Below are 15541 nucleotides of genomic sequence, written 5' to 3' on the forward strand. Positions count from 1 at the left end.
AGTAACAGTACCAGTCTCTTCACCAGTAACAGCACCAGACTCACCACTTTTAACAGCACCAATCTCACCAGCAACAGCAAAAGTCTCACCACCAGTACCAGCACCAGTCTCACCACCAGTACCAGCACCAGTCTCACCACCAGTAACAGCACCAGTCTCACCACCAGCAACAGCACCAGCCTCAGCACCAGTAACAGCACCAGTCTCTTCACCAGTCACAGCACCAGTCTCACCACCAGTAACAGCACCAATCTCACTGGTAACAGCACCAGTCTCACCACCAGTAACAGCACCAGTCTCACCAGTAACAGCACCAGTCTCACCACCAGTAAAAGCACCAGTCTCACCACCAGTAACAGCACCAGTCTCACCACCAGTAACAGCACCAGTCTCACCACCAGCAACAGCACCAGTCTCACCACCAGTAACAGCACCAGTCTCAGCACCAGTAACAGCACCAGTCTCACCACCAGTAACAGCACCAATCTCACTGGTAACAGCACCTGTCTCACCACCAGTAACAGCACCAGTCCCACCAGTAACAGCACCAGTCTCACCAGTAACAGCACCAGTCTCACCACCGGTAACAGCACCAGTCTCACCAGTAACAGCACCAGTCTCACCACCAGTAACAGCACCAGTCTCACCACCAGCAACAGCACCAGCCTCAGCACCAGTAACAGCACCAGTCTCTTCACCAGTCACAGCACCAGTCTCACCACCAGTAACAGCACCAATCTCACTGGTAACAGCACCAGTCTCACCACCAGTAACAGCACCAGTCTCACCAGTAACAGCACCAGTCTCACCACCAGCAACAGCACCAGTCTCACCAACAGTAAGAGCACCAGTCTCTTCACCAGTAACAGCACCAGTCTCTTCCCCAGTAACAGCACCAATCTTACCAGTAACAGCACCAGTCCAACCACCAGTAACAGTGCCAGTCTCTTCACCAGTCTCACCATCAAAAGCAGCACCAGTCTCTACACCAGTTTCAGCACCAGTCTCTTCCCCAGTAACAGCACCAGTCACTCCAGTAACAGCAGCAGTCTCACCACCAGTAACAGCACCAGTCTCCTCACCAGTAACAGCATCAGTCTCACTAGTAACAGCACCAGTCACACCACCAGTAACAGCAGCAGTCTCACCAGTAACAGCACCACGGTCACCAGTAAAAGCACCAATCTCTTCACCAGTAACACCACCAGTCTCTTCAACTGTAACAGCACCAGTCCCACCAGTAACGGCACCAGTCTTTTCACCAGTAACATCACCAGTCTCTTCACCAGGAAGAGCACCAGTCTCACCAATGGTAACAGCACCAGTCTCTTCAACAGTAGCAGCACCAGTCTCACCACCAGTAACAGTACCAGTCTCTTCACCAGTAACAGCACCAGACTCACCACTTTTAACAGCACCAATCTCACCAGCAACAGCAAAAGTCTCACCACCAGTACCAGCACCAGTCTCACCACCAGTAACAGCACCAGTCTCACCACCAGTAACAGCACCAGTCTCACCACCAGCAACAGCACCAGCCTCAGCACCAGTAACAGCACCAGTCTCTTCACCAGTCACAGCACCAGTCTCACCACCAGTAACAGCACCAATCTCACTGGTAACAGCACCAGTCTCACCACCAGTAACAGCACCAGTCTCACCAGTAACAGCACCAGTCTCACCACCAGTTACAGCACCAGTCTCACCACCAGTAACAGCACCAGTCTCACCACCAGTAACAGCACCAGTCTCACCACCAGCAACAGCACCAGTCTCACCACCAGTAACAGCACCAGTCTCAGCACCAGTAACAGCACCAGTCTCACCACCAGTAACAGCACCAATCTCACTAGTAACAGCACCTGTCTCACCACCAGTAACAGCACCAGTCTCACCAGTAACAGCACCAGTCTCACCACCGGTAACAGCACCAGCCTCACCAGTAACAGCACCAGTCTCACCACCAGTAACAGCACCAGTCTCACCACCAGCAACAGCACCAGTCTCACCACCAGGAACTGCACCAGTCTCTTCACCAATAAGAGAACCAGTCTCTTCAGCAGTAACAGCACCAGTCTCACCACCAGCAACAGCAGCAGTCTCACCAGTAACAGAACCAGGCTCCCTAGTAACAGCACCAGTCTCTTCACCAGTAACAGCACCAGTCTCTTCACCAGCAACAGCACCAGTCTCACCAACAGCAACAGCACCAGTGTATTCACCAGTAACAGCACCAGTCTCACCACCAGTAACAGCACCAGTCTCTTCCCCAGTAACAGCACCATGCTCTTCCCCAGTAACAGCACCAGTCTCACCAATGACAGCAGCAGTCTCACCACCAGTAACAGCACCAGTCTCTTCACCAGTAACAGCACCAGTCTCACTAGTAACAGCACCAGTTGCACCATTTGCAGCACCTGAATGACCACCAGTAACAACAGCAACCAAACCAGTATCAGCACCAGGCTCACCAGTAACAGCACCAATCTCTTCACCAGTAACAGCACCAGTCTCTTCACCAGTAACAGCACCAGTCTCACCACCAGTAACAGCACCTGTCTCACCACCAGCAACAGCACCATTCTCACCAACAGTAACAGCACCAGTCTCACCACCATAACAGCACCAGTCTCTTCACCAGTAACAGCACCAGTCTCACCACCAGTACCAGCACCAGTCTCACCAGTAACAGCACCAGTCTCACCACCAGTAACAGCACCAGTCTTGTGGTGTATGTGCCTTTGAGAGACCCCTGTGTACTGCAATGCCGGTAATGGCCACTCGGCTATATAACCCTGTATAGTGTCTTGTATCTGTTAGTTCACCTCCAGACTTTGTTCAGTAAACACCTGTGAAACCAACCCCTGCATTCCGTGTCTCCATTAACACATGGGCACAACAGTGGCGACGAATTGGAAACGGACCTACCTGCAATTCGGCAGCACCTCACGGAGATCGAAGAAAAACAAGAAAGAAAAAAAAAACTGTGGTTTCACCAGCTAGCCGTGCTGGTGGCAGGTCCTGCAATAATCCTTCCTGGGCGGCGGGCTGGGGCTCCATCAGCTGGCTCTACAGCGGGGCCGAGCAGCAAAGGTGGAGGCAAACAGAGACAGAGGGGGGGAGCACTTGGGAGACGGCCGGCGCTGCAAAGCAGGTCGGCGTTTGGACCAAGCAGAGGGAGGGAAAGTCCCAGAGAGTCCAGCGGGAACGAGTCTCCACCTATTGAAAAAAAAGCCTATGTAAATAAAAACCGCGGAGAACAGCGTTGTCAGCAGCAGCAGCGGCAGGAAAGCGCGGGAAGCGCCATTTTTTTCTGCAGGGAAGAAAGGGAAGCACGGGAGGCACCATTTTTTTTCAGGATGCCTAAGGCTGGCAATATTAATGCTTTCGATAGCGATATAGAGGATTGGACCACATATGTGGAAAGAGTGGAGGTATATTGCACAGCAAATGAAATAGAAGATGATAAAAAGGCATCAGTACTTCTAAATCTAATGGGTGCAAGGACATACGGGCTGTTACGAAACTTAATCACTCCAGCCAAACTGAAGGACAAGAATTTTAAGGAGATTGTTGATACCCTACTGGAGCACTTAAACCCAACACCGCTGCTGATAGCGGAACGATTCAAATTCTTCAAGAGGAATCAGCACAAGAATGAAAGTAACGCTGATTACCTCGCCGAATTAAGGAAGCTGTTAAACCACTGTCAGTTCGGGGCAGGACTGGCAGATTCTCTTCAAGACAAATTCATCTGCGGTCTCCTAAGTGAAGGAACACAGAAAAGGCTACTTTCTGAGAAAGATTTGACACTGGACAAGGCTTTCAGTATGGCTGTATCATACGAAGCAGCCGCAAGAGGAGCTGCAGAAATACAGCAAAAGCCACAGGACTTCGGCACCCATGAAATGACACAGGGTTTCGAGATATGTTATCGCTGCGGCAGATCCACCCATGACCAGAGGGACTGCTGGTTCAAGGACAAAGCATGCAGGCAATGCGGAAAGGTTGGACACATTGCACGTGTATGCCGATCTGGACACAAAAAAATCCATGGACAGGAAAAAAATCAATACGGAAAAGTACAGAAAGGTACAAATGATGACGGACAGTAGCTCCAAAGACCAGAAGAGCGATAGTGACTCCGGAAACAAGAGACTAAGCTGTCTCAAATTACATAATGTAATTGCCAAAGAAGATTACCAGACCATTTGGGTTACCCTCATGATAGCGGGGTCCCCAGTTAAAATGGAGCTAGATACAGGATCAGCTCTGACCGTCATAAGTCGATGGGATTACGAGTGGCTATTTCCGCATATACCTTTGAAAGACACATCCATTATCTTGAAAACATATACGGGGCAGAAAGTATACCCCAAAGGGAAAATAAAGGTGCCTGTTGTATACAACGGCAAGGAAATACAGAAGTTGTATTTATACGTTCTGCAAGATGGTGGCCCACCGCTGTTGGGACGTGAATGGATCAGGAAGATACGTTTAGACTGGCACTCCATTCAGGCACTGACGGTGACCAATAAGAAAAAAAATGATGATGACGTCATACCTGAACGATTAAAAGACATCTTGGCCAACACCAAGGAAGTGTTTCAACAGGAACTAGGAACCTTGAAAGGCGTCACCGCCTCAATAAAAGTGGAAGATGTGGCAATTCCCAAGTTTTATAAGGCAAGGCCGGTGCCATACGCAATTCGTCCAGCAGTCGAGGCAGAGTTGGAGAATTTGGAAAAAGCAGGCGTATTATCCAAGATAGATTGGAGCGAGTGGGCAACACCCATCGTCTCGGTCATGAAGAAAATGTTGAATAATGGTAAATCTGAAGAACAGAGAAAAATTCGCATCTGTGGGGACTTCAAGGTGACTGTAAACTCGGTCCTTCACACGGTACAGTATCCTCTTCCGAGGATAGAAGATATTTACACCTCACTATCCAGAGGGAAACGTTTCACCAAAATTGACTTGGCACAGGCATATCTACAGATGGAGGTTGAGGAGGCCTCTAAAAAGTATCTCACGATAAATACACACAAAGGCCTGTACCAGTACAATCGACTGGTTTTTGGAGTAGCATCAGCTCCAGCTATCTGGCAAAGAGCTATGGAGCAAGTCCTCCAAGGGATTCCGGGGACTCAATGCTACCTAGACGACATCCTTGTAACAGGAGAAAATGACAACGAGCACCTTGCCAATTTGGAGCAGGTGCTCACTAGGCTGAGAGAACAGGGCCTATGAGCAAATCACCCCAAATGCAAATTTTTCCTGAAACAAATATCATATTGTGGCCACATAATTAACGAGGAAGGGTTGCATAAGTCACCTGAAAAAATTGAAGCGGTCATAAAAGCCCCAGCACCTGAAAATGTCTCACAATTAAAGTCGTTCCTGGGATTAATAAATTACTGTCATAAATTTTTACCGAACTTGTCAACTCTTCTTCACCCTCTTAACGAACTGCTACAAACGGCAGTAATTTGGAAATGGAGCGAAGAATGTAAATGTGCCTTCCATAAATGCAAATGCTTGATCACGTCCAAGGAAGTTTTGGCTCATTACAACCCATCATTGCCAATCAGACTGGCGTGCGATGCATCCCCTTATGGCGTAGGAGCGGTATTATCGCATAGATTCCCTGAAGGCTCGGAGCGGCCGATAGCTTTTGCGTCACGTTCATTGAACTCAGCTGAGCGTAACTATGCCCAGATCGACAGGGAAGCACTCAGCCTGGTATGGGGAGTGAAGAAATTCAACCATTACCTACACGGACAAAAATTTTCCTTGTTGACTGACCATCAACCCCTCATCTCCATATTCAACCCTAAAAAGGGTGTTCCCATTATGACAGCACAAAGGCTACAGAGGTGGTCCCTTTTCCTAGGGGCACACCAATATGACATAGAATACAAAGGATCAAAACAGCATGGGAATGCTGACGGTTTATCGCGCCTACCGTTGCCAACGGTAGAAGAGGCACCTACAGTGGACCCAGCGGAGATGTTCCACTCAACCATAGTGGAATGTCTACCAGTAACAAATTCTGCCATTGAAAAGGAAACGAGAAATGACCCGACTCTCTCACGAGTCTACGATTTAACGGTGAAGGGTTGGCCAGCACATGGCGAACCACTGTTGCCAGCATTCTCGCAAAGAAGAGAACAGCTGTCAGTGTGCCGAGGGACCTTGATGTGTGGATCCAGAGTGGTGATTCCACCCAAACTCCAGGATAAAGTGCTAAAGGAGCTTCACGAGGGGCATCTGGGTGGAGTGAAAATGAAGAACCTAGCCAAAGCGTTTGTGTGGTGGCCAGGTATCGATGGAGACATCGAAGAAATGACCAAGAGCTGCCTAGGATGCCAGAAGGTACAAAACGCCCCACCACAAGCCCCTCTACATCCATGGGAGTGGCCCTCATCTCCATGGCAATGGGTACACATTGACTTTGCTGATCCATTTATGGACTCAATGTTCTTAATCGCGGTTGATGCACACTCCAAGTGGCCGGAGGTAATAACGATGTCCTCCACCACCACGGAAAAAACCATCACAGTATTAAGGACCATATTTGCCAGGAATGGGCTGCCTGAACAGATCTGTTCTGATAATGGACCGCAATTTGTGTCTGAAGAATTCAGGAAGTTCTTAAAAAACAATGGGGTTAAGCACTACACGGCCGCCCCATACCATCCCGCCACCAATGGATTGGCTGAAAGGTTTGTCCAGACCTTCCAGAAGCCCATAAAGGCCATGGGTAATGAAGACATAAATCTTCAGCATAAGGTAGATAAATTCTTGTTTGCATACAGGAATGCAACACATGTGGTTACAAACCAAACTCCCGCCATGATGTTCTTCAATAGAAGCCTAAGATGCCGGCTGGATTTGATCAAACGAAACATCAGAAGGGACGTGGAGAACCGGCAATTTCAAGGCATGAATGAAAGGCCAACTAGAACCTTCCAGATAGGTCAACAAGTGTTGGCCCGGGACTACCGTACCGAGAAATGGCAGCCTGGAACTATTTGCACACGACTAGGACCGCTGATGTATACCGTGGACACTGGAGAAAGCATAATAAGGTGCCATGCTGACCAGATCATAGAGTCATCCGAAAAGGGACAACCTACACCACAACTCTATACACCTAATGATGAAGCAGAGCTACCCATAGTATCTACCTCCGATCCGGTGATACTGGAACCAGATGAACCCGACACTGGCATTCAAGCCGAATTGACCTTGCCAAAAGAACCTACTACACTACCAAAGACTACTACACCACCGAGGCGTTATCCGGACCGAGTCAGGAAGCCTCCAGAGAGACTGACTTATAATTGATTAACTGCAGCAAATGTGTAGATTATTGGTCTTGTAATATGTTGATTAATGATTAATTAAAATGTTAGGTACTGGTTGTCTAAAAGGGGAGGAATTGTCTTGTATGTGCCTTTAAGAGCCCCCTGTGTACTGTAATGCCGGTAATGGCCACTCGGGCTATATAAGCCTGTATAGTGTCTTGTATCTGTTAGTTCACCTCCAGACTTTGTTCAGCAAACACCTGTGAAACCAACTCCTGCATTCTGTGGTTCCATTAACACACAGACACAACAAGTCTCACCAACAGAAACAGCACCAGTCTCACCACCAGTAACAGCACCAGTCTCACCACCAGTAACAGGACCAGTCTCACCACCAGTAACAGCACCAGTCTCTTCACCAGTAACAGCACCAGTCTCACCACCAGTAACAGCACCACTCTCACCAGTCGCAGCACCGGTCTCGCCAGAATTAACAGCACCAGTCTCTTCACCAGTAAGAGCAGGAGTCGCACCAGTAACAGCACCAGCCTTACCAGTAACAGTACCAGTCTCTTCACCAGTAACAGCACCAGTCTCTTCACCAGTAACAGCACCAGTCTCACCACATTTAGCAGCACCAGTCTCACCAGTAACAGCCCCAATCTCACCACCAGTACCAGCACCAGCCTCACCACCAGTAACAGCACCAGTCTCACCACCGGTAACAGCACCAGTCTCACCAGTAACAGCACGAGTCTCACCACCAGTAACAGCACCAGTCTCACCACCAGTAACAGCACCAGTCTCACCACCAGTAACAGCAACATTCTCACCACCAGTAACAGCACCAGTCTCTTCACCAGCAACATCACCAGTCTCACCACCAGTAACAGCACCAGTCTCACCAGTAACAGCACCAGTCTCACCACCAGGAACTGCACCAGTATCTTCACCAGTAAGTGCACCAGGCTCTTCAGCAGTAACAGCACCAGTCTCAGCACCAGTAACAGCAACAGTCTCAACAGTAACACAACCAGGCTCACCAGTAACAGCACCAGTCTCTTCACCAGTAACAGCACCAGTCTCTTCACCAGCAACAGCACCAGTCTCACCACCAGCAACAGCATCAGTCTATTCACCAGTAACAGCACCAGTCTCACCACCAGTAACAGCACCAGTTTCTTCCCCAGTAACAGCACCAGTCTCACCAATGACAGCAGCAGTCTCACCACCAGTAACAGCATCAGTCTCTTCACCAATAACAGCACCAGTCTCACCAGTAACAGCACCTGTTTGACCACCAGTAACAGCAGCAACCGCACCAGTAACAGCTCCAGCCTCACCAGTAACAGCACCAATCTCTTCACCAGTAACAGCACCAGTCTCTTCACCAGTAACAACACCAGCCTCACCACAGGAAACAGCACCAGTCTCTTCACCAGTAACAGCACCAGTCTGACCAACATAACAGCACCAGTCTCTTCACCAGTAACAGCACCAGTCTCACCACCAGTAACAGCACCAGTCTCACCACCAGTAACAACACCAGTCTCACCACCTGTAACAGCACCAGTCTCTTCACCAGTAACAGCACCAGTCTCACCACCAGTAACAGCACCAGTCTCACCAGTAGCAGCACCGGTCTCTCCAGAATTAACAACACCAGTCCTTTCACCAGTAAGAGCAACATTTTCCTCACCAGAAACAGCACCAATCTCATCACCAGTAACAGCAGCAGTCGCACCAGTAACAGCACCAGCCTTACCAGTAACAGCACCAGTCCCTTCACCAGTAACAGCACCAGTCTCTTCAACAGTAACTGCACCAGTCTCACCACCAGTAACAGCACCATTCTCTTCAACAGTAACTGCACCAGTCTCTCCACCAGTAACAGCACCAGCCGCTTCACTAACAACAGATGAGTCTCACCACCTTTAGCAGCACCAGTCTCACCAGTAACTGCCCCAATCTCACCACCAGTACCAGCACCAGTCTCACCACCAGTAACAGCACCAGTCTCACCACCAGTAACAGCACCAGTCTGACCACCAGTAACAGCACCAGTCTCTTCCCCAGTAACAGCACCAGTCTCACCAGCACTAACAGCACCAGTCTCACCAGTATCAGCACCAGTCTCACGACCAGTAACAGTACCAGTCTCACCAGTAACAACACCAGTCTCACCACTAACAACACCAGTCTCACCACCAGTAACAGCACCGATCTCACTAGTAATAGCACCAGTTTCACCACCAGTAACAGCTCCAGTCTCACCACCAGTAACAGCACCTTCTCAACACCAGTACCAGCACCAGTCTCACCACCAGTAAAAGCACCAGGCTCACCACCAGTAACAGCACCATTCTGACCACCAGTAACAGCAACATTCTCACCAGTAACAGCACCAGTCTCACAAGTAACAGCACCAGTCTCACCACCAGAAAAAGTACCAGTCTCTTCACTAGTAACAGCACTAGTCTCACCACCAGTAACAGCATCAGTCTCACCAGTAACAGCACAAGTCTCACCACCAGTAACAGCACCAGCCTCACCACCAGTAACAGCACCATTCTCACCACCAGTCTCACTACCAGTAACAGCACCAGTCACACCAGTAACAGCACCAGTCCAACCAACAGTAACAGCACCAGTCTCTTCACCAGTAACAGCACCAATCTCACCAGTAACAACACCAGTCTCTTCACCAGTAACAGCACTAGTCTCATCACCAGTAAGAGCACCAGTCTCACCAGTAACAGCTCCAGGCTCACCAGTAACAGCACCAGTCTCTTCACCAGTACCAGCACCAGTCGCATCACCAGTAACAGCACCAGTCTCAGCACCAGTCTCACCACCAGTAAAAGTACCAGTCTCTTCACTAGTAACAGCAGCAGTCTCACCACCAGTAACAGCATCAGTCTCACCAGTAACAGCACAAGTCTCACCACCAGTAACAGCACCAGCCTCACCACCAGTAAGAGCACCAGTCTCACCACCAGTAACAGCACCAGTCTCACCACCAGTAACAGCACCAGTCACACCACTAGTAGTAGCACCAGTCTCTTCACCAGTAACAGCAACAGTCTCACCACCAGTAACAGCACCAGTCTCTTCACCAGTAACAGCACCAGTCTCTTCAACAGTAACAGCACCAGTCACACCACTAGTAGTAGCACCAGTCTCTTCACCAGTAACAGCAACAGTCTCACCACCAGTAACAGCACCAGTCTCACCACCAGTAACAGCACCAGCCTCACGACCAGTAACAGCACCATTCTCACCACCAGTAGCAGCACCAGTCTCACCACCAGTAACAGCACCAGTCTACCCACCAGTAACAACACCAATCTCTTCAGCAGTAACAGCACCAGTCTCAGCACCAGTAACAGCACCAGTCTCACCACCAGTAACAGCATCAGTCTCTTCAAAAGTAACAGCACCAGTCTCACTACCAGTAACAGTGCAAGTCTCACCAGTAACAGCACCAGTCCAACCACCAGTAACAGCACCAGTCTCTTCACCAGTAACAGCACCAATCTCACCAGTAACAACACCAGTCTCTTCACCAGTAACAGCACTAGTCTCATCACCAGTAACAGCACCAGTCTCACCAGTAACAGCTCCAGGCTCACCAGTAACAGCACCAGCCTCTTCACCAGTACCAGCCGCTTCACCAGTAACAGCACCAGTCTCTTCACCAGTAACAGCACAAGTCTCACCACCAGTAACAGCACCAGCCTCACCACCAGTAACAGCACCAGTCTCACCACCAGTAACAGCACCAGCCTCACCAGCAGTAACAGCACCAGTCTCACCACCAGTAACAACATCAGTCTCACCAGTGACAGCACCAGTTTCACCAGTAACAGCACCAGTCTGGCCACCAGTATCCACACCAGTCTCACCAGTAACAACACCACTCTCACCACCAGTAACAACACCAGTCTCACCACCAGTAACAGCACCAGTCTCTTCACCAGCAACAGCACCAGTCTCAGCACCAATACAAGCACCAGTCTCACCACAAGTAACTGCACCACTCTCACCACCAGTAACAGCGTCAGTCTCACCACCAGTAACTGCACCAGTCTTAGCACCAGTAACTGCACCATTCTCACCACCAGTACCCGCATCACTCTCACCACCAGTAACAGCACCTTCTCAACACAAGTAACAGCACCAGTCTCACCACCAGTAAAAGCACCAGTCTCACCACCAGTAACAGCACCAGTCTGACCACCAGTAACAGCACCAGTCTCACCAGTAACAGCACCAGTCTCACCAGTAACAGCACCAGTTTCACCACCAGTAGGAGCACCAGTCTCACCACCAGTAACAGCACCAGTCTCACCACCAGTAAGAGCACCAGTCTCACCACCAGTAAGAGCACCAGTCTCAACACAAGTAACAGCACCAGCCTCACCAGTAATAGCACCAGTCTCGCCACCAGTAACCACACCAGTTTCACCAGTAACAGCACCAGTCTCACCACCAGTAACAGCACCAGTCTCTTCACCAGTAACAGCACCAGTCCCAGCACCAGTAACAGCACCAGTCTCACCATCAGTAACTGCACCACTCTCACCACCAGTAACAGCATCAGTCTCATCACCAGTAACAGCACCAGTCTCACCACCAGTAACAGCACCATTCTCACCACCTGTAACCGCACCACTCTCGCCACCAGTAACAGCACATTCTCAACACCAGTAACAGCACCAGTCACACCACCAGTAAAAGCACCAGTCTCACCACCAGGAGCAGCACCAGTCTCACCACCAGTAACAGCACCAGTGTCTTCACCAGTAACAGCACCAGTCTCTTCACCAGTAACAGCACCAGTCTCACCACCAGTAACAGCACCACTCTCACCAAAAGTAACAGCATCAGTCTCACCACCAGTAACAGCAACAGTCTCACCACCAGTAACAGCAACAGTCTCACCACCTGTAACCGCACCACTCTCACCACCAGTAACAGCACCTTCTCAACACCAGTAACAGCACCAGTCTCACCACCAGTAACAGCACCATCTCAACACCAAGATCAGCACCAGTCTCACCACCAGTAAAAGCACCAGTCTCATCACCAGTAACAGCACCAGTCTCACCACCAGTAACAGCACCCATCTCTTCACCAGTAACAGCACCAGTCTCAGCACCAGCAACAGCACCAGTCTCACCAGTAACAGCACCAGTCTCACCACCAGGAACAGCACCAGACTCTTCACCAGTAAGAGCACCAGTCTGTTCACCAGTAACAGCACCAGTCTCACCAGCAGCAACAGCAGGAGCCTCACCAGTAACAGCACCAGGCTCACCAGTAACAGCACCAGTCTCCTCACCAGTAACAGCACCAGTCTCTTCACCAGTAACAGCACGAGTCACACCACCAGTAATAGCACCAGTCTCTTCACCAGTAACAGCAACAGTCTCAGTACCAGTAACAGCACCAGTCTCACCAGTAACAGCACCAGTCCAACCAACAGTAACAGCACAAGTCTCTTCACCAGAAACAGCACTAGTCTCATCACCAGTAACAGCACCAGTCTCACCAGTAACAGCTCCAGGCTCACCAGTAACAGCACCAGTCTCTTCACCAGTACCAGCACCAGTCACATCACCAGTAACAGCACCAGTCTCAGCACCAGTCTCACCACCAGTAAAAGTACCAGTCTCTTCACTAGTAACAGCACCAGTCTCACCACCAGTAACAGCATCAGTCTCACCAGTAACCGCACAAGTCTCACCACCAGTAACAGCACCAGCCTCACCAACAGTAAGAGCACCAGTCTCACCACCAGTAACAGCACCAGTCTCTCCACCAGTAACAGCACCAGTCACACCACTAGTAGTAGCACCAGTCTCTTCACCAGTAACAGCAACAATCTCACCACCAGTAACAGCACCAGTCTCTTCACCAGTAACAGCACCAGTCTCTTCAACGGTAACAGCACCAGTCACACCACTAGTAGTAGCACCAGTCTCTTCACCAGTAACAGCAACAGTCTCACCACCAGTAACAGCACCAGCCTCACGACCAGTAACAGCACCAGTCTCACCACCAGTAGCAGCACCAGTCTCACCACCAGTAACAGCACCAGTCTACCCACCAGTAACAACACCAATCTCTTCAGCAGTAACAGCACCAGTCTCAGCACCAGTAACAGCACCAGTCTCACCACCAGTAACAGCACCAGTCTCTTCAAAAGTAACAGCACCAGTCTCACTACCAGTAACAGTGCAAGTCTCACCAGTAACAGCACCAGTCCAACCACCAGTAACAGCACCAGTCTCTTCACCAGTAACAGCACCAATCTCACCAGTAACAACACCAGTCTCTTCACCAGTAACAGCACTAGTCTCATCACCAGTAACAGCACCAGTCTCACCAGTAACAGCTCCAGGCTCACCAGCAACAGCACCAGCCTCTTCACCAGTACCAGCCGCTTCACCAGTAACAGCACCAGTCTCTTCACCAGTAACAGCACAAGTCTCACCACCAGTAACAGCACCAGCCTCACCACCAGTAACAGCACCAGTCTCACCACCAGTAACAGCACCAGCCTCACCAGCAGTAACAGCACCAGTCTCACCACCAGTAACAACATCAGTCTCACCAGTGACAGCACCATTTTCACCAGCAACAGCACCAGTCTGGCCACCAGTATCCACACCTGTCTCACCAGTAACAACACCACTCTCACCACCAGTAACAACACCAGTCTCACCACCAGTAACAGCACCAGTCTCTTCACCAGCAACAGCACCAGTCTCAGCATCAATAACAGCACCAGTCTCACCACAAGTAACTGCACCACTCTCACCACCAGCAACAGCGTCAGTCTCACCACCAGTAACAGCACCAGTCTCACCACCAGTAACAGCACCATTCTCACCACCTGTAACCGCACCACTCTCACCACCAGTAACAGCACATTCTCAACACCAGTAACAGCACCAGTCACACCACCAGTAAAAGCACCAGTCTCACCACAAGTAACAGCACCAGTCTCACCACCAGTAACAGCACCAGTCTCTTCACCAGTAACAGCACCAGTCTCACCACCAGTAACAGCACCACTCTCACCAAAAGTAACAGCATCAGTCTCACCACCAGTAACAGCAACAGTCTCACCACCAGTAACAGCAACAGTCTCACCACCTGTAACCGCACCACTCTCACCACCAGTAACAGCACCTTCTCAACACCAGTAACAGCACCAGTCTCACCACCAGTAACAGCACCAGCCTCACCAGCAGTAACAGCACCAGTCTCACCACCAGTAACAACATCAGTCTCACCAGTGACAGCACCAGTTTCACCAGTAACAGCACCAGTCTGGCCACCAGTATCCACACCAGTCTCACCAGTAACAACACCACTCTCACCACCAGTAACAACACCAGTCTCACCACCAGTAACAGCACCAGTCTCTTCACCAGCAACAGCACCAGTCTCAGCACCAATACAAGCACCAGTCTCACCACAAGTAACTGCACCACTCTCACCACCAGTAATAGCGTCAGTCTCACCACCAGTAACTGCACCAGTCTTAGCACCAGTAACTGCACCATTCTCACCACCAGTACCCGCATCACTCTCACCACCAGTAACAGCACCTTCTCAACACAAGTAACAGCACCAGTCTCACCACCAGTAAAAGCACCAGTCTCACCACCAGTAACAGCACCAGTCTGACCACCAGTAACAGCACCAGTCTCACCAGTAACAGCACCAGTCTCACCAGTAACAGCACCAGTTTCACCACCAGTAGGAGCACCAGTCTCACCACCAGTAACAGCACCAGTCTCACCACCAGTAAGAGCACCAGTCTCACCACCAGTAAGAGCACCAGTCTCAACACAAGTAACAGCACCAGCCTCACCAGTAATAGCACCAGTCTCGCCACCAGTAACCACACCAGTTTCACCAGTAACAGCACCAGTCTCACCACCAGTAACAGCACCAGTCTCTTCACCAGTAACAGCACCAGTCCCAGCACCAGTAACAGCACCAGTCTCACCATCAGTAACTGCACCACTCTCACCACCAGTAACAGCATCAGTCTCATCACCAGTAACAGCACCAGTCTCACCACCAGTAACAGCACCATTCTCACCACCTGTAACCGCACCACTCTCGCCACCAGTAACAGCACATTCTCAACACCAGTAACAGCACCAGTCACACCACCAGTAAAAGCACCAGTCTCACCACCAGTAACAGCA

This window comes from Somniosus microcephalus, chromosome 3, assembly GCF_052327205.1.
Source record: "Somniosus microcephalus isolate GS21.2 chromosome 3, FLI_Smic_1.0, whole genome shotgun sequence".
NCBI lineage: Eukaryota > Metazoa > Chordata > Chondrichthyes > Squaliformes > Somniosidae > Somniosus > Somniosus microcephalus.